The sequence below is a fragment of the Macaca mulatta genome, chromosome 20, assembly GCF_049350105.2.
Source record: "Macaca mulatta isolate MMU2019108-1 chromosome 20, T2T-MMU8v2.0, whole genome shotgun sequence".
NCBI lineage: Eukaryota > Metazoa > Chordata > Mammalia > Primates > Cercopithecidae > Macaca > Macaca mulatta.
In genome coordinates, this window is record NC_133425.1 from 41,325,803 (window position 1) to 41,345,936 (window position 20,134).

Consider the following 20,134-nt stretch of genomic DNA (forward strand, 5'->3'; position numbering starts at 1 on the left):
CTACTCATTCTGTAGTTTGAAAAAACTCTTGTGGTATCTGCAGAAGGATATTTGGGAGCACATTGGGACCTATGGTGAAAAGAAAATATCTTCAGTTAAAAGCTAGAAAGAAACATTCTGAGAAACTGCTTCGTGATGTGTGCATTCATCTCACTGAGATAAACCTTTGTTTTGATTCAGCACTTTGGAGACACTGTTTTTGTGCATTGTGCAAATGGACATTTGGGAGTTCTTTGAGGCCAATGGCAACAATGCAAATGTCCCAGGATACAAACTAAGAGGAAGTTATCTGAGAAACACCTTTGCAATGTGTACATTCATCTCACAGAGTTAAACCTTCCTTTTGATTCAGCAATTTGGAAACACTGTTTTTGTCCATTCTGCAAATGGACGTTTAGGAGCTTATTGACACCAACAGTGAAAAAGAAATTATCCACGGTGAAACACTGGAAGGAAAATATCTGAGAAACTGCTTTGTGATGTGTGCATTCATCTCACAGAGAATCTGTGAAGGGATAATTGGGAGTGCATTGAGGCCTATGGTGAAAAAAATATCTTCAGATAAAAACTAGAAAGAAGCTTTCCTAGAAACTGCTTTGTGATGTATGCATTATTCGCAAACTGTTAAACCTTCCTTTTGATTCAGCAGCTTGGAAACACTGTTTTTTTCCATTCTGCGAATGGACACTTGGAACATCATTGAGGCCAATGGCAAAATAGTGAGTATTCCAGGATAAAAAGTAGAAGGAAGCTATCTGAGAAACTGCTTTGTGGTGTGTGTATTCATCTCACAGAGTTGTACTTTTCCTTTCATTCAGCAGTTAGGAAACACCGTTTTTGTAGAATCTGCAAATTGACTTTTGGGAGCTGATTCAGGCCAATGGCAAAACACCGAATATCCCAGGATAAAAGCTAGAGAGAATATATCTGAGAAACAGTTTTGTGATGTGGGCTTTCATCTGGCAGAGTAAAACCTTTCTTTTGAATCAGCAGTTTGGAAACATTGTTTTTGTAAAATCTGCAAATGGACATTTGAGAGCTCATTGAGGCCTATGGTGAAAAATAAAATATCCTCAGATAAAAATTTGAAAGAAACTTTCAGAGAAGCTGCTTTGTGATGTATGCATTCAACTCACATAGTTAAACCTTTGTTTTGATAGAGCAGTTTGGAAACACTGTTTTTGTAGAATCTGCAAAGGGATATTTTGGAGCACATTGAGGCCTAAGGTGAAAAAGGAAGTATCTTCAGATAAAAACTAGAAAGAAGCTTTCTGATAAACTGCTTTGTGATGTGTGCATTCATCTCAAAGAATTAAACCTTTCATTTCAGTCAGCAGTTTGGAACCACTGTTTTGTAGAATCTGCATAGGGATATTGGGGAACCCATTGAAGCCTGTGGTGATAAATAAAATATCTTCAGATAAAAACTTGGAAACCCTTTCTGAGAAACTCATTTTTCATGTGTGCATTCATCTCACAGAGTTAAACATTTCTTTTGATTCAGCAGTTTGGAAACACTGCTTTTATCCATTCTGGGAATGGACATTTGGGAGCTCATGCAAGCCAGAGGCAAGAAATTGAAGGTTCCAGGATAAAAACTAAGAGGAAGCTATCCAAGAAACCACTTTGTGATGTGTACATTCATCTCGCAGAGTTAAACCTTTCTTTTCATTCAGCAGTGTGGAAGGACTGCTTTTGTAAAATCTGTGAAGGGATATTTTGAGGTGCTTTGAGGCCTATGGTGGAAAAGAAAATATCTTCAGATTAGAGGTAGAAATAAGGTTTGTGAGAAACTATTCGAGATGCGTGCATTCATCTCACAATGTTAAACCTTTCTTTAGATTCAGTAGTTTAGAAACACTGCTTTTGCCCTTTCTGCAAATTGACATTTAGGAGCTCATTGAGGCCAAAGGTGAAGAAGTCAATATCCCAGGATAAAAACTAGAAGGAAGGTATCATAGAAACCGTTTTCTGATGTGTGTATTCATCTTGCAGAGTTAAACAATTCTTTTGATTCAGCAGTTTGGAAATACTGTTTTTTTTCCATTCTGCTAATGGATATTTTGGAGCTTATTGAGGTTAATGGCGAAAAATCAAAAGTCCCAGGATAAAAGCTAAGAAGAAGCTATCTGAGAAACCTCTTTATGATGTGATTATTCATCTCTCTGATTTAAACCATTCTTTTCATTCAACAGTTTGGAAACACGGTTTTTGTCCATTCTGCGAATGGATGTTTGGGAGCTTATTGTGGCCTATGACGAAAAAGGGAATATCCCATTATAAAAACTGGGAGGAAGTAACTGAAAAATCACTTTGTGATGTGTGCATTAATCTTTCAGAGTTAAACCTTTCTTTTTAGTCAATTTTTTTGAAACACTTTTTCTCTATGCTGTGAATGGACACTTGGGAGCTCTTTGAGTACAATGGAGAAAAGAGAATATCCCATGATAAAAACCAGAAGGAAACAATATGAGAAACTGCTTTGAGATGTGTGCATTCACCTCGCAGAGTTAAACCTTCTTTTCATTCAACATTCTGGAAACACTGTTTTTGCAGAATTGGCAAAGGAATATTTGGGTGCACATTGAGGCCTATGTTGAAAAAGGAAATAACTTCAGAAAAAAGCTAGAAAGAATCATTCAGAGAAACCACATTAGATGTGTGCATTCATCTCACAGAGTTAAAACTTTCTTTTAACTCAACAGTTTGGATGATTCTGAGAAACTGCTTTGTGATCTGTGCATTCATCTCACAGAGTTAAAACTCTCTTTTGATTCAGCAGTTGGAAACACTGTTTTTGTCCATTCTGTGAATGGACATTTGGAAGTCATTGAGGTCAATGGTGAAAAAACAAATATCACAGGAAAACCCTGGAAGGAAGATATCTGAGAAAACACTTTGTGATGTTTGCATTCATCTCAACAGAGTTAAAATTTTCTTTCATTCAGCAGTTTGGAAACTCTGTTTTTGTAGAATCTGTGAAGGGATATTTTGGTGTGCATTGAGGCTTATGGTGAAAAAAGTATATCTTTAGATACAAACGAGAAAGAAGCATTCTGAGAAATTGCTTTGTGATGTGTGCATTCATTTACAAAGTTAAACCTTTCTTTTGATTCAGCAGTTTGGAAACACCGTTTTTGTACATTCTGCGAATAGACACGTGGGAGCTCACTGAGGCCAATGGTGAAAAAGCGACTATACCAGGATAAAAACTTGAAGGAAGCTATCTGAGAAACCACTTGGTGATGGGTGCACTCATCTCACAGAAGTTAACTTTTGTTTTCATTCAGCAGTTTGGAAACACTTTTTTTTCCATTCTGCAAATGGATATATGGGAGCTCATTGAGGCCAATGGCAAAAAAGTGAATATTTCAGGATAGAAGCTAGAAGGAAACTGTCTGAGAAACCACTTTGTGATATTTGCATTCATCTAGCATATTTAAACCTTTCTTTTAATTCAGCAGTTTGGAAACACTGTTTTTGTATGATAGGCTAAGGGGTATTTAGTTGTACATTGTGGCCTATGATGAAAAATCCAATGTCCCAAGATAAAAACTAAGAGGAAGCTATCTGAGAAACCACTTTGTGACATGTGCATTAATCTCACAGAGTTAAACCTCTCTTTTGATTCAGCATTTTGGAAACACTGCTTTTGTCCATTGTGCGAGTGGACATTTGGGAGCTCTTTGAGGACAATGGAGAAAAGTGAATATACCATGAAAAAAACGAGAAGGAAACTGTATGAGAAACCATTTTGTAATGTGTGCATTCACCTTGAGGAGTTAAACCTTTCTTTTCATTCCGCACTCTGGAAACACTGTTTTTGCAGAATATGCCAAGTGATGTTTGGGTGCGTATTGAGGCCTATGCTTAAAAAGGAAATATCTTCAGATAAAAGCTAGAAATAATCATTCAGAGAAACTGATTTTTGATGTCTGCTTTCATCTCACAGAGTTAACATTTTCTTTTGATACAGCAGTTTGGAAACACCCTTTTTGTCCATTCTGCTAATGGACATTTGGGAGCTCATTGAGGTCAGTGGTGAAAAAGAGAATATACTAGGAAAAAAACGTGAAGGAAGCTATCTGAGAAGCCTCCTGGTGATAGGTGCACTCATTTCACAGAAGTTAACCTTTCTTTTCATTCTGCAGTTTGGAAACACTGCTTTTTTCCTTTCTGTGAATGGATATTTGGGAGCTCATTGAGGCCAATTGCAAAAAGGTGAATATTTCTGGGTAAAAACTGGAAGGAAACTATCTGAGAAACTGCTCTGTGATATGTGCCTTCAGCTTGAGGACATAAATCTTTCTTTTCATTCAGCAGTTTGGGAACCCTGTTTCTTTAGAGTCTGCAAATGGATATTGGGGAGCACATTGAGACCTATGGTAAAAAAATAAATTCTCTTCAGATAAAAACTAGAAAGGAGCTTTTGAGAAAATGCTTTGCATGTGTGCATTAATCTCACAGAGTTAAACCTTTCTTTTGATTCAGCAGTTTGGAAGATATACCTGGATAACAACTGGAATGAAGATATCTGAGAAATTGCTTTGTGATGTTTGCATTCAAGTAGCAGAGTTAAACCTTTCTTTTCATTCAGCAGTTTTGAAATGCTGTTTTTTGTAGAATCAGTGAGGGGATATTTGGGAGCATATTGAGGCCTAATGTGAAAAAGCAAATATTTTCGGATAAAAACTTCAAAGAAGCTTTCTGAGAAACTGCTTTGAGATGTGTGCATTCATCTCCCAGATGTAACCTTTCTTTTTATCCAGATGTTTGGAAATACTGTTTTCGTACATTCTGCAAGTGGACATTTGGGAGCTCATTGAGACCAATGGCAAAAAATCAAATGTACCAAGATAAAAACTAGAAAGAAGCTTTCTGAGAAACTGCTTTGTGAAGTGAGCATTCTTCTCACAGGGTTAAACCTTCCGTTTGATTGAGCAGTTTGGAAACACTGTTTTTGTCCATTTTGTGATGGACAATTTGAAAATCATTGAGGTCAATGGTGAAAAAGTGAATGACCCACGAGAAAAAACTAGAAGTAAGCTATCAGAGAAGCCACTTTGTGATGTGTGCATTCATCTTGCAGAGTTAAACCTTTCTTTTGATACAGCAGTTTGGAAACACTGTTTTTGTCCATTCTGTAAATGGACATGTGGGAGCTTAATGATGCCAATGGTGAGAAAACTAAATTATCAGAATAAAAACTAGACGGAGGCTATCTGAGAAACCACTTGGTGATGTCTGATTCATCTCACAGAGCTAAACGTTTCTTTTTATTCAGCAGTTTGGAAACACTGTTTTGTCCATTCTACGAATGGATATTTGGGAACTAATTGAGGCCAATGGCAAAAAAAGTGAATATTTCAGGATAAAAACTAGAAAGAAACTATGTGAGAAACCACTTTGTGATGTGTGCATTCAGCTTGAGGAATTACATTTTTCCTTTCATTCAGCAGTTTGGAAATGCTGTTTTGTAGAATCTGTGAATGGACATTTGGAAGTGCATTGAGGTCTGTTGTGAAAAAGACAATATCTTCAGATAAAAGCTAGAAAGAAGCTTTCTGAGAAACTGCTTTGTGATGTGTGCATTCACCTCACAGGGTTAAACCTTTATTTTGATTCAGCAGTTTGGAAATACTGTTTTTGTCCATTCTGCGAATGCACATTTGGAAGCCTCTTGAGGCCAATGGCTAAAAATCGAATGTCCCAGCACAAAAACTAGTAGGTAGCTATCTGAGTAACCACTTTGTGATGTGTAGATTCAGCTCACAGATTTCAACGTTTTTTTTTTATTCAGCATTTTGAAAACACTGTTTTGGTAAAATCTGTGAAGGGATATAGGGAGCGCATTGAGGCCTATTGTGAAAAAAAGAATCTTCTGATAAAAACTACAAAGAAGCTTCCTGAGAAACTGGTTTGTGACCATGCATTTGTCTCACAGAGTTAAACCTTTCTTTTCATTCAGCAATTTGGAAACACTGTTTTTGTCCATTCTGCAAATGGACATTTGGGAGTTTATTGAGGCCTACGGGCAAAAAGCAAAAATCTCAGGATAAAAACCAGAAGGAAGTGATCAGAGAAACCACTTTGTGATGTGTACATTCACCTCAGAGGGTTAAACCTTTGTTTTCATTCAGCAGTTTGGAAACGGTCTTTTTGTCCATTTTGCAAATGGACATTTGGGAGTTCATTGAGGACAATGGCAAAAAAGTGAATATCCCAAGATAAAAACTAAGAGGATGATATCTGAGAAAACGCTTTGTGATGTGTGCATTTCATCTCTCAGAATGAGTGCTTTCTTTTCATTCAGCAGTTTGTAAACACTGCTTTGTCCATTCTACGAATGGATATTTGGGAGTACTTAGAAGCTAAAAGTGAAAATTCGAATGTCCCAGGATAAAAACAATGAGGATGCCATCTGGGATACCATTTTGTGATGTGGGCATTCATCTCACGGAGTGAAAACTTTCTTTTGGTTCAGCAGTTTGGAGACAATGTTTTTGTCAAATCTGCAAAGAGATGTTTGGGAGCCCATTGGGTACTGTGGTGTAAAAGGAAATATCTTCAGATAAAACTACAAAGAAGCTTTGTGAGAAACTGCTTTGTATGGGTGCATTCATCACCTTTCTTTTGACACAGCAGTGTGGAAACCCTGTTTTTGTCCATGAATGCACACATTACAAAGTGGTTGCTCAGATAGCTTCCTTCTAGTTTTAGCCTGGTATATTCCCTTTTTCGATATTGGCCTCAATGAATTCCAAAATGTGCATTCACAGAATGGAGAAAAACAGTGTTTACAAACTGCTGAATCAAAACAAAGGTTTACATCCTTTAGATGAATGCACGCATCACAAAGTACTTTCTCCCAAACCTTCTTTCTAATTTTTATCTGAAGATATTTTATTTTTCACCATAAGCCTCAACGTGCTCCCGAATATCTTTTCACAGATTCTACAAAAAGGGTGTTTCCAATCTGCTGAATGGAAACAAAAGCTTAACTCTGCTAGATGAATGTACACAGCACCAAGTGGTTTCTTAGATAGCTTCCTTCTAGCTTTTATCCTGGCACATTCACTTTTCTGCTGTTGGCCTCCATGAGCTCCAAAGTGTCCACTCGCTGAGTGGAGAAAAATCATATTTCCAAACTTCTGAATCAAAAGAAAGATTTAACTCTGTGAGATGAATTTACACATCACAAAGCAGTTTCTCAGGTAGCTTCCTTCTAGATTCTATCCTGGGATATATGCTTTTGTGCCATTGGCCTCAATGATCTCCCAAATCTCGGACAAAAACAATGTTTGTAAATGGAGGAATCCAAAGAAAGTTTTGACACTGTGTGATGAATGCACTCATAACAAAGTAGTTTCTCAGAGTTTCTTTCCTTTTTTAGGTGATGATATTTTATTTTTGCCATAGGCCTTAATACCCTCCCAAATAACCTTTCACAGATTCTACAAAAACAGTGTTTGCAAGCTGCTGAAGGAAAAGAAAGTTTAACTCTGTGAGATGAATGCACACATCACAAAGCAGTTTCTCAGATAGCTTCCTTCAAGTTTGTATCCTGGGACATTTGCCTTTTTGTCATTGTCTTAAAAGGGCTCCCAAATTGGCTTAAAAGAGCTCCCATTTGCAGAATGGACAAAAGCAGTGTTTCCAAACTGCTGAATCAAAAGAAAAGTTTAACTCTGTGAGATGAATGCACACATGAAAAAGCAGTCTCAGGTAGATTCCTTCTAGATTTTATCCCGTGATATACTCTTTTTCTGTTGGTCTCAATGAGCTCCCAAATATCCATTCTCAGAATGGACAAAATCAGTGTCTTCTAATTGCTGAATCCAAAGAAAGGTTTAACTCAGTGAGATTAATGCACACATCACAAAGCAGTTTCTCAGAAAACTTCTTTCTAGTTTTCATCACAAGATATTTTATTTTTCACCATAGGCTTCAATGCACTCCTAAATATCCCTTTGCTTATTCTACAAAAACAGTGTTTCCAAATGCTGAATGTAAAGAAAGGTTTAAGTGTGATATATGAATGCATACTGCACACAACACTTTCTCAGATAGCTTCCTTGCAGTTTTTATCCGGGGATATTCACTTTTTCGCCATTGGCCACAATGAGCTCCCAAATGTCCTTTCGCAAAATGGAGAAAAACAGTGTTTCCAAACTGCTGAATCAAAATAGAGGTTTAAATCTGTCAGACGAATGTGTAGAACACAAAGCACTTTCTCCCAAAGCTTATTTCTAATTTTTATCTGAAGATATTTTCTTTTTAACCATAAGCCTAAATGTGTTCCCAAATATCCCATTGCAGATTCTAGAAAAACAGTGTTTCCAAACCGCTAAATCAAAAGAAAGGTTTAACTCTGTGAGGTGAATGCACACGTCACAAAGCAGTTACTCAGGCAGATTCCTTCTAATTTTTATCCTGGGATTTTCACTGTATCGCCATTGGCCTCGATGAGCACCAAAATGTCCATTCACAGAATGGAAAAAAACAGTGTTTCCAAACTGCTGAATCAAAAGTAAGGTTTACTTCAGTGATATGAATGCACACACCATAAAGCAGTTTCTCAGAAAGCTTCTTTCTATTTTTCATGGGAAGATATTTCCTTTTTCACCACAGTCCTCAGTTTGCTCCAAAATATCCCTTTACAGATTCTACAAAAACACTGTTCCAAACTGTTGAATCAAAAGACAGGTTTAACTCAGTGAGATGAATGAACATATTACAAAGCACTTTCTCATAAAGCTTCTTTCTTGTTTTTAATCTGAAGATATTTCCTTTTCCTCCATAGGCCTCAATGCACTCCCAAATATCCCTTCCAAGATTCTACTAAAACAGGGTTTCCAAACTCCAGAATCAGAGGAAATGTTTAACTCTGTGAGATCAAAGCACACATCACAAAGTGGTTTCTCAGATAGCTTCCTTCTACTCTTTATCTCTGGATATTTGCTTTTACACCATTATTCTCGATGAGTTCCCAAATGTGCACTTGAAGAATAAACAAAAACAGTGTTTCTAAACTGTTGCATCCAAAGAATGGTTTAACAAGGTGAAATGAATGCACACCTCACAAAGCAGTTTCTCAAGAAGCTTCTTTGCAATTTTTATCAGAAGATATTTTCTTTTTCACCATAGTCTGCAATGCGCTGCCAAATATCCCTTGCAGATTCTACAAAAACAGTGTTTACACACTGCTGAATCAAAGGAAATTTTAGCTCTGTGAGATGAATGCAAACATCAAAAAGCAATATCTCAGATAGCTTCTTTCTAGTTTTTATCTGAAGATACTTCCTTCCCCACCATAGTCCTCAGTGTATTCCCAAATATCCCTTCACAGATTCTACAAAAAGAGTGTTTCCAAACTGTTCCATCAAAAGAAAGCTTTAACTCTGTGACATGAATGTACACATCACAAAGTGGTTTCTCAGATAGCTTCCTTCTAGTTTTTATCCAGGAATATTCACTTTTTCACCATTGGCCTCAATGAGTTCCCAAATGTCCATTCGCAGAATGGACAAAAACAGTGTTTCCAAACTGCTGAATCAAACGAAATGTTTAACTCTGTGAACTGAATGGATACGTCCCAAAATAGTTTCTCAGAAAGCTTCTTTCTGTTTTTATCCTATTTTGTTTTTCACCATATGCCTAAATATGCTCCCAAATATATGATAACATATTCTACAAAAACACTATTTCCAAACTGCTGAATGTAAAGAAAGCTTTAACTCTGCTAGATGAATGCACACAGTGCAAAGAACTTTCTCACATAGCTTCATTTAAGTTTTCATCCTGGCATAATTGCTTTTTTGTCATTGGCCTCCATGAGCACTCTAATGTCCATTCATAGAATGGAGAAAGTCAGTATTTCCAAACTGTTCAATCAAAAGAAAGGTTTAACTCAGTGAGACAAACGGACACATCACAAAGCAGTTTCTAAGAAAACTCCTCTCTAGTTTTTGTCTGAAGACATTTCCTTTTTAACTTAGGCCTCAAAGCTCTCCCAAATATCCCTCCACAGGTTTTACAAAAAAAAAGTGTTTCCAAACTGCTGAATCAAAAGAAAGGTTTAACTCTGCAGCATGAATGAACACCTCACAAAACAGTTTCTCAGATAGCTTTTGTCTAGTTTTTTTTCTGGAATATTCACTTTTTCACCATTGGCCACAATTAGTTTCCAAATCTCCATTCGCAGAATGAACAAAAACAGTTTTTGCAAACTGCTGAATCAAAAGAAAGGTTTAAGTCTGCAAGATGAATACACATGTCACAAAGCAGTTTCTGAGAAAGATTATTTCTTGTTTTTATCTGAAGATATTTTCCTTTTCACCATAGGCTTCAATGTGCTCACAAGTATCCCTTCGCAGATTCTACAAAAACAGCATTTCCAAACTGCTTAATCAAAAGAAAAGTTTAACCCTGCAAGATGAATTCACACATCACAAAACGGTTTCTCAGATACCTTCCTTCTAGGTTTTATCTGAGAATATTCACTTTTTCACCATTGGCCTCAGTGGGTTCCCAAATGTCCATTTCAGAAGGGACAAAAACTGCCTTTCCAAACTGCTGAATCAAAGAAAAGTTTTACCTCTGTAGATGAATGCATACAACATGAAGTAGTTTCTCAGAAAGCTTCTTTCAAGTTTTTATCTGAAGATATTTCCTTTTTGACTCTAGTCCTCAATGCGCTCCCAAACATCCCTGTGCAGATTCTGCAAAAACAGTGTTTCCAAACTCTTGAAGGAAAATAAAGGTAAAACTCTGTGAGATAAATGCACACATCACAAAGCAGTTTCTCAGATAGCTTCCTTCTAGTTATTACCCTGGGATATTCACTTTTTCACCATTGACCTTAAAGAGCTCCCAAAGGTCCATTCACAGAATGGACAAAAACTGTGTTTCCAAACTGCTGAATCAAAATAAAGGTTTAACAATGTGAGATAAATGCAAACATCAAAAAGCAGTATCTCAGATAGCTTCCTTCTAGATTTTATCCCGGGATATAGGCTTTTTTGCTATTGGCCTCAAAGTGCTCCCAAATGTCCATTCACACACACACAAAAACAGTGTTTCTAAACTTACGAATCCAAAGAAAGGTTTAAGTCTGTGAGATTAATGCACACATCACAAAGCAGTTTCTCAGAAAGTTTCTCTCTAGTTTTTCTCTGAAGATATTTTGTTTTTCACCTTAGGCCTCAATGCGCTCCCAAACATCCCTTTGCAGACTCCAAAAAAAAACAGTGTTTCCAAACTGCTGAATCACAAGAAAAGTTTAACTCTGTGAGATGAATGCCCACAACACAAATCAGTTTTTCAGAAAGCTGCTTTCTAGCTTTTATCTGAGGATATTTTTTCTCACTATAGACCTCAATGCGCTCCCAAATATCCCATCATGGATTCTGGAAAAACTGTGTTTTCAAACTGCTGACTGTAAAAAAAGTTTTAACTCTGCTAGATGAATGCACACATCACAACGTGGTTTATCAGATAGCTTCCTTCTGGGTTTTATAAAGGGATATATGCTTTTTCACCATTGCCCTCAATGAGCTCCCAAATGTCCATTCAGAGAATGGACAAAAACAGTGTTTCAGAACTTCTGAATCCAAGGACAGTTTTAATTCTGTGAGATGAATGCACACATCACAAAGCAGTATCTCAGAAAGCTTCTTTCTAGTTTTTATCTGAAAATATTTCCTTTTTCACCATAAGCCTCAAAGAGCTCCCAAATATCCCTTTGGAGATTCTACAAAACAGTGTTTCCAAACTACTGAATGAAAATAAAGGTATAACTCTGCAACATAAATACACACATCACAAAGCCTTTTCTAAGATAGTTTCCTCCTTTTTTATCCTGGGATTTTTGCTTTTTCACCATTGGCCTCAAAGAGCTCTCATATATCAATTCGTAGAATGGACAAAACAGTTTTTCCAAACTACTGAATCAAAAGAACGCTTAACTCTGTTGGATGAATGCATCCATCACAAAGTGGCTTCTCAGATAGCTTCCATCTAGATTTTATCCTGGGATATATGCCTTTTTGCCATTGGCCTCAATGAGCTCCCAAATGTCCATTCACAGAAAGGACATAAACAATGTTTCTAAACTGTTGAATCCAAAGAAAGGTTTAACTGTGAGGAGAATGCATACTTCACAAAGCAGTTTATCTGAAAGCTTCTTTCTAGTGTTTTTCTGAAGATATTTCTTTTTCACCATAATCCTCAATGTGCTCCCAAATATCACTTTGTAGAGTTTGCAAAAACAGTGTTTCCAAAATGCCAGATGAAAAGAAAAGTTTAACTATGTGAGATTAATATACACATCAGAAAGTGGTTACTCAGAAACATCCTTGCTAGTTTTTATCTGAAGAAATTTTCTTTTTACCATGTGCCTCAATGTGCTCCCAAATATCCCTTCACTTGGTTTACAAAAACAGTGCTTCCAAACTTCTGAATGTAAAGAATGGTTTAACTCTGATAGATGAATGCACAGCACAAAGCACTTTCTCAGATATGTTCCTTTTAGTTTTTATCCTGGGATATTCACTATTTCCCAACTGGCCTCAATGAACTCCCAAATGTCCTTTCACAGAATGACAAAAACAGAGTTTCCAAGCTGCCAAATCAAAATAAAGGTTTGAATCTGTCAGATGAATGTGCACAACACTAAGCACTTTCTCTCAAAGCTTATTTCAAGTTTTTTTCTGAAGATATTTTCTTTTTCACCATAAGCCTAAATGTGCTCCCAAATATCCCTTCACAGATTCTACAAAAACAGTTTTTCCAAACTGCTGAAGGAAAAGAAAGGTTTAACTGTGAGATAAATGCACACATCACAAAGCATTTTCTCAGAGAGCTTAATTCTGCTATTTATCTTGGGATATTCGCTCTTCTGACATTGGTCTTAAAGGGCTCCTAAATGTCCATTTGCAGAATGGACAAAAACAGTGTTTCCAAACTGCTGAATCACAAGAAAGTTTTAACCCCCTGATTGAATGCACACATCACAAAGTGGTTTCTCAGATAGCTTCCTTCTAGATTTTATCCTGGAATATACCTTCCTTGGCCTCAATGAGCTCCCAAATATCCATTCACAGAATGGACAAAAACAGCTTCCAAACTGCTGAATCCAAAGAATGTTTTAACTCAGTGAGATGAATGCACATGTCACAAAGCAGTTTCTCAGAAACCTTCTTTCTAGTTTTTATCTGAAGATGTTTTGTTTTTCATCATAGGCTTCAATGTGCCCCAAAAATCTCTTCCCAAATTCTACAAAAACAGTGTTTCCAAACTGCTGAATGAAAATAAATTTTTAATTCTGCACCATGAATACACACATCAAAAGTAATCTCTCAGATAGCTTGCTTCTAATTTTTTTCCTGGGATACTCGCTTTTTCACCATTGACCTCAATGAGCTCCCAAATGTCCATTCGCAGATTGGACAAACACCATGTTTCCAAACTGCTGAATCAAAAGAAACGTTTAACTCTGTGAGATGAATGACAAACATCACAAAGTGATTTCTCAGATAGCTTCCTTCCAGATTTTATCTTGGGCTATATGCTTTTTCTCCATGGGCCTCAGTGAGCTCCCAAATGTCCATTTGCAGAATGGACAAAAAGAGTGTTTCTAAACTGCTGAATGCAAAGAAATGTTTAACTCTGTAAGATGAATGCACACAGCACTAAGCCATTTCTAAGAAAGATTATTTCTTGTTTTTATTAAAGATAATTTCATTTTCACAATATACTTCAGTGAGCTCACAAACATCCCTTCACAGATTCTACCAAAGCAGTATTTCCAACCTGTTGAATAAAAAGAATTGTTTAGCTCTGCAAGATGAATGCACACATCAGAAAGCAGTTTCTCAGGTAGTTTCCTCCTAGTTTTTATCCTCAGATACTGGCTTTTTTTTTCATACAGCTCCAGGAGCTCCCAAATGTTCATTTGCAGAATGGAGAAAAACAGTGTTTCCAGACTGCTCCATCAAAAGAATGGTTTAATTCTGTGAGATGAATGCACACAACACAAAGCTGTTTCTCAGAAAACCTCTTTCTCGTTGTTATCTGAAGATATTTTCCTTATCACTGTAGGCTTCAATGTGCTCCCAAATATGCCTTAGTTCATTCTACAAAAACATTTTTTCTAAACCCCTAAATGTAAAGAAAGGTTTAACTCACATAGATGAATGGACACAGCACAAAGTGCTTTCTCAATAGCTTTCCTATAGTGTTTTTCCTGGCATATTTGCTGTTTTGCCATTGTTGCTGTAAGCTCCCAAGCATCCATTCACAGAATGGAGAAAAACAGAATGGATATTCACTTTTTCACCCTTGGAATTGATGAACTCCCAAATATCCTTTCTCAGAATCAAAAACATACTGTTTCCTAACTGTTAAATCCAAAGGAAGGTTTACTTTTGTGCGATGAATGCATACATTACAAAGCAGTTTCTAAGAAAGTTTCTTTCTAGTTTTTATCTGAAGATATTTCCTTTTTCAACATAGCCTTCATTGTGCTCACTAATATCCCTTTGTAGACTCTACAAAAACAGTGCTTCCAAACTCCTACATGTAAAGAAATGTTTAACTCTGTGAGCTCAATGCACACACCACAGAGCGGTTTATCAGATAGCTTCCTTCCAGTTTTTATGCTGGAATATTCACTTTTTTGCCATTGGCTTCAATGAGCTCCCAGATGTCCATTCGCACAGTGTTTCCAGACTGCTGAATCAAAATAAACGTTTAACTTTGTGGGATGAATGGACACATCACAAAGCATTTTCTCAGACAACTTCTTCCTTGCTTTTATCTGAAGATAGTTACTTTTCACCAAAGCCCTCAATGTGCTCTCAAATGTCCCTTCCCAGATTCTACAAAAAGAGTGCTTCCAAATTGCTGAATGAAAAGAAATATTGAAATCTGCAAGATGAATGCACACACCACAAAGCAGTGTCTGAGATATCTTCCTTCTACTTTTTATGCTGGTATATTTGCTTTTTTGCCATTGGCCTCAATGAGCTCCCAAATATCCATTTGCAGAATGGACAAATACTGTCTTTCCAGGCTGCTGAATCCAAATAAATGTTTAACTCTGTGAGATGTATGCACACAACACAAAGCAGTTTCTCAGAAATATTCTTGCTAGTTTTTATCTGAAGGGTTTTTTTGCACCATAAGCCTCAATGTGCTCTCAAATATCCCTTTTCAGATTCTACAAAAACTGGGTTTCCAAACTGATGAATGTAAAGAAAGTTTTAACTCTGCTAGATGAATGTGCACCGCACAAAACTATTTCCCAGATAGCTTCCTTCTAGTTTTTATCCTGGATTATTTGCTTTTTCACCATTGGCCTCCTTGAGCTCCCAAGGGTCCATTTGCAGAATGTAGAGAAACAGTGATTCTAAACTGCTGAATCAAAGAAAGGTTTAACTCTGTGAGACAAATGCACACATCACAAAGTAGTTTCTCAGAAAGCTATTTCTAGTTTTTATCTGAAGATATTTTATTTTTATTTTTTTTTTTATTTTTTTATTTTTTAGAACATAAAAACATTTTATTTTAGGACACTTGACTACACTTTCATAATTACATTGAGATTGAATTTCATTTGAATTTAAATTATCTCAAAGGATGCCAGGAGCACATTTTGTTCATGCATGCAGTATATAGAACTCTGTGCAGAAATTTGCCCATTTTCCAATAAAATTGATCATCTGCAAATTGACAGAGAACTCTTTCAAAGGAATAGGAAACTGGGAGCTACAGGATTAAAAAAACAGAAAATAGTTTCAAAAACATTTTCATTTAGATAAGAAAGAGTGAAATGCATCTAGATACAAATTAGAGTAATTTTTCTTATTTAAAAATGTGAAATATTTATAAATAATTAAAAATTAGGAATACATCATTAAGAGTCCTTAAAAATAGGTACGTTTGCTATGTCTTTTAGCTCAAATTAAACCTATTAAATTTATTATATTGCTTTCTTCCTAAATCATTACTTCTTTGTCACTGGTAAAGTTCCGTGTTCTAAATTTCGAATGTCAGGTTCTATATGAATGATTTCTGTGAGTATGTGTAATAAAATGATCCAAGGGATCCTGTTTCAAGTTGGTCCACTTATGCTTAGGGATGGTCATCTACAAAAATATACAAATATAGATACATATGCATTGTTAATCTGTGGATTGTTTACTTCTCCATTCCTTCCTGACGTAATTCATGTATAGGTGGTCCAAACATCATATATCCTTATAATGGATACATTATATACATACATCCATGCACACAGATATGTATATCATACATGTGATATTTTGGATTTATTATCATCCTTAAACTCCTCATAGGAGGAAGAAAATTGACAAGTATTCAAAACGTCTATAGACATATTACCTTTCTTCACTATCCTATGTGTATGTGTGCACATGCATATGTGTGGCATTTTTTTTAATTTATTTATTATTATTATACTTTAAGTTGTAGGGTACATGTGCATAACGTGCAGGTTTGTTACATATGTATACTTGTGCCATGTTGGTGTGCTGCACCCATCAACTCATCATTTACATCAGGTATAACTCCCAATGCAATCCCTCCCCCCTTCCCTCTCCCCATGATAGGCCCCTGTGTGTGATGTTCCCCTTCCTGAGTCCAAGTGATCTTATTGTTCAGTTCCCACCTATGAGTGAGAACATGCGGTGTTTGGTTTTCTGTTCTTGTGATAGTTTGCTAAGAATGATGGTTTCCAGCTGCATCCATGTCCCTACAAAGGACGCAAATCATCCTTTTTGATGGCTGCATAGTATTCCATGGTGTATATGTGCCACATTTTCTTAATCCAATCTGTCACTGATGGACATTTGGGTTGATTCCAAGTCTTTGCTATTGTGAATAGTGCTGCAATAAACATACGTGTGCATGTGTCTTTATAGCAGCATAATTTATAATCCTTTGGGTATATACCCAGTAATGGGATGGCTGGGTCAAATGGTACTTCTAGTTCTAGATCCTTGGGGAATCGCCATACTGTTTTCCATAATGGTTGAACTAGTTTACAATCCCACCAACAGTGTAAAAGTGTTCCTATTTCTCCACATCCTCTCCAGCACCTGTTGTTTCCTGACTTTTGAATGATCGCCATTCTAACTGGTGTGAGATGGTATCTCATTGTGGTTTTGATTTGCATTTCTCTGATGGCCAGTGATGATGAGCATTTTTTCATGTGTCTGTTGGCTGTATGAATGTCTTCTTTTGAGAAATGTCTGTTCATATCCTTTGCCCACTTTTGGATGGGGTTGTTTGTTGTTTTCTTGTAAATTTGTTTGAGTTCTTTGTAGGTTCTGGATATTAGCCCTTTGTCAGATGAGTAGATTGCAAAAATTTTCTCCCATTCTGTAGGTTGCCTGTTCACTCTGATGGTAGTTTCTTTTGCTGTGCAGAAGCTCTTTAATTTAATGAGATCCCATTTGTCAATTTTGGCTTTTGCTGCCATTGCTTTTGGTGTTTTAGACATGAAGTCTTTCCCCATGCCTATGTCCTAAATGGTACTACCTAGGTTTTGCTCTAGGATTTTTATGGCATTAGGTCTAACATTTAAGTCTCTAATCCATCTTGAATTAATTTTCGTATAAGGAGTAAGGAAAGGATCCAGTTTCAGCTTTCTACTTATGGCTAGCCAATTTTCCCAGCACCATTTATTAAATAGGGAATCCTTTCCCCATTTCTTGTTTCTCTCAGGTTTGTCAAAGATCAGATGGCTGTAGATGTGTGGTATTATTTCTGAGGACTCTGTTCTGTTCCATTGGTCTATATCTCTGTTTTGGTACCAGTACCATGCTGTTTTGGTTACTGTAGCCTTGTAGTATAGTTTGAAGTCAGGTAGCGTGATGCCTCCAGCTTTGTTCTTTTGACTTAGGATTGTCTTGGAGATGCGGGCTCTTTTTTGGTTCCATATGAACTTTAAAGCAGTTTTTTCCAATTCTGTGAAGAAACTCATTGGTAGCTTGATGGGGATGGCATTGAATCTATAAATTACCTTGGGCAGTATGGCCATTTTCACGATATTGATTCTTCCTATCCATGAGCATGGTATGTTCTTCCATTTGTTTGTGTCCTCTTTGATTTCACTGAGCAGTGGTTTGTAGTTCTCCTTGAAGAGGTCCTTTACATCACTTGTAAGTTGGATTCCTAGGTATTTGATTCTCTTTGAAGCAATTGTGAATGGAAGTTCATTCCTGATTTGGCTCTCTGTTTGTCTGTTACTGGTGTATAAGAATGCTTGTGATTTTTGCACATTAATTTTGTATCCTGAGACTTTGCTGAAGTTGCTTATCAGCTTAAGGAGATTTTGGGCTGAGACAATGGGGTTTTCTAAATATACAATCATGTCATCTGCAAACAGGGACAGTTTGACTTCTTCTTTTCCTAACTGAATACCCTTGATTTCTTTCTCTTGCCTAATTGCCCTAGCCAGAACTTCCAACACTATGTTGAATAGGAGTGGTGAGAGAGGGCATCCCTGTCTTGTGCCAGTTTTCAAAGGGAATTTTTCCAGTTTTTGCCCATTCAGTATGATATTGGCTGTGGGTTTGTCATAAATAACTGTTATTATTTTGAGGTACGTTCCATCAATACCGAATTTATTGAGCGTTTTTAGCATGAAGGGCTGTTGAATTTTGTCAAAAGCCTTTTCTGCATCTATTGAGATAATCATGTGGTTCTTGTCTTTGGTTCTGTTTATATGCTGGATTATGTTTATTGATTTGCGAATGTTGAACCAGCCTTGCATCCCAGGGATGAAGCCCACTTGATCATGGTGGATAAGCTTTTTGATGTGTTGCTGAATCCGGTTTGCCAGTATTTTATTGAGGATTTTTGCATCGATGTTCATCAGGGATATTGGTCTAAAATTCTCTTTTTTTGTTGTGTCACTGCCAGGCTTTGGTATCAGGATGATGTTGGCCTCATAAAATGAGTTAGGGAGGATTCCCTCTTTTTCTATGGATTGGAATAGATTCAGAAGGAATGGTACCAACTCCTCCTTGTACCTCTGGTAGAATTCAGCTGTGAATCCATCTGGTCCTGGACTCTTTTTGGTTGGTAGGCTATTAATTATTGCCTCAATTTCAGAGCCTGCTATTGGTCTATTCAGGGATTCAACTTCTTCCTGGTTTAGTCTTGGAAGAGTGAAAGTGTCCAGGAAATTATCCATTTCTTCTAGATTTTCCAGTTTATTTGCATAGAGGTGTTTATAGTATTCTCTGATGGTAGTTTGTATTTCTGTGGGGTCGGTGGTGATATCCCCTTTATCATTTTTAATTCCATCTATTTGATTCTTCTCTCTTTTCTTCTTTATTAGTCTTGCTAGTGGTCTGTCAATTTTGTTGATCTTTTCAAAAAACCAACTCCTGGATTCATTGATTTTTTGGAGAGTTTTTTGTGTCTCTATCTCCTTCAGTTCTGTTCTGATCTTAGTTATTTCTAGCCTTCTGCTAGCTTTCGAATGTGTTTGCTCTTGCTTCTCTAGTTCTTTTAATTGTGATGTTAGAGTGTCAATTTTAGATCTTTCCTGCTTTCTCTTGTGGGCATTTAGTGCTATAAATTTCCCTCTACACACTGCTTTAAATGTGTCCCAGAGATTCTGGTATGTTGTATCTTTGTTCTCATTGGTTTCAAAGAACATCTTTATTTCTGCCTTCATTTCGTTATGTACCCAGTAGTCATTCAGGAGCAGGTTGTTCAGTTTCCATGTAGTTGAGCGGTTTTGATTGAGTTTCTTAGTCCTGAGTTCTAGTTTGATTGCACTGTGGTCTGAGAGACAGTTTGTTATAATTTCTGTTCTTGTACATTTGCTGAGGAGTGCTTTACTTCCAATTACGTGGTCGATTTTGGAGTAAGTACGATGTGGTGCTGAGAAGAATGTATATTCTGTTGATTTGGGGTGGAGAGTTCTATAGATGTCTATTAGGTCTGCTTGCTGCAGAGATGAGTTCAATTCCTGGATATCCTTGTTAACTTTCTGTCTCGTTGATCTGTCTAATGTTGACAGTGGAGTGTTGAAGTCTCCCATTATTATTGTATGGGAGTCTAAGTCTCTTTGTAAGTCTCTAAGGACTTGCTTGAT